This window comes from Gekko japonicus, unplaced genomic scaffold (genome assembly GCF_001447785.1).
Source record: "Gekko japonicus isolate JY-2015 unplaced genomic scaffold, Gekko_japonicus_V1.1 scaffold1100, whole genome shotgun sequence".
Lineage (NCBI taxonomy): Eukaryota > Metazoa > Chordata > Lepidosauria > Squamata > Gekkonidae > Gekko > Gekko japonicus.
The window spans coordinates 563,142-564,359 of NW_015164220.1; positions in this window are offsets into that span (position 1 = coordinate 563,142).

The window sequence follows — 1,218 nt, forward strand, 5'->3', positions numbered from 1 at the left end:
CATCTCATCCTTTGCCGTCCCCGTCTTCTTTGACTTTCAATGTTTCCCAGCATCAGGGTCTTCTCCAGTGAGGGCTCCCTTCTCATTGGGTGGCCAAAGTCTTTGAGCTTCAGCTTCAGTCTCCGGCCTTCCAGGGAACAGTCAGGGTGGATTTCTTTTAGGATTGACCGATTCGATCTCCTTGCAGTCCCCCCAGGGACTCTCAAGCGTCTTCTCCAGCCCAAACTACCGGACCCCGTTCTGAGACTGTACATACAAAGTCGTAAAAACCAAGGCTCGATTCTTCTGTATTTCAGAGGCTACTGCTGTTGTTTTCCGTGTGATCTGTTCTGAACACCGTGGGTAGGACAGGGCGGAAGTCCAGATAACTGTCATGCCACTTTCGCCGCAATTATCTGCAGGGATCTCTTGGCGGTATCTGGAAAGCCAAACAGGAGGGCTCGAACTTCAGAAAGGCGAGTTGAACGCCGTCCTGGTTTGGTGTGGTAGATAAATGCGGGAAATCTCTGGGAAACGGCAGAACCCTTTTGCGTTTTATTATTTTTTTAAAAAAATTGTTATTCGTGCCTTCCATGACTTAGAGGCAGCTCCGGGGTTCAGTGCCCCCCCCTAAAATAGTAAGCCATATGGGCTGTCTTTTTTTGGCTGGTGCTGCTCCATTAATCATCATGTGTGTCCCCCCCCCCACTCAGATAAACACCAGATGGGGGTCCGTAAGAGAGCCCAACAACCTTTCCTATTGATATTGGAGTGGGGTGGGTGTGCTGAACTGGATTATTCCTTCCGTTGTGTTTAGCAGGGGACAAACAGGGCCGGGGGAAAGTCACTTTTTATAAATCTTAAAAAGGGGCTGGATGGAGCCGCTGTCACTCGTGAAGCTCGTTTTGGTGGGGACACGAGCGAGGGTCTTTTCGGTGGCGGCCCCGTGATGATGGAACAGCCTCCTCAGGGGTGTGTGCCTGGGCTAGGGTTGCCAGTCTCCAGGTGGCACCTGGAGATCTCCCACTATTACAACTGATGTCCAGATAAGCAAGATCAGTTCCCCTGGAGGAAAATGGCTGCTTTGGAGGGTGGAGTCTATGGCACTATACCCTGCTGAAGTCCCTCCCCAAACTCCGCCCTTCCCACGGTCCACCCCCGGAATCTTCAGGTGTTTCCCAACCCCGAGCTGGCCACCCTCGCCTGGCCCTGCTGCTTTCAATAATAATAATAATAATA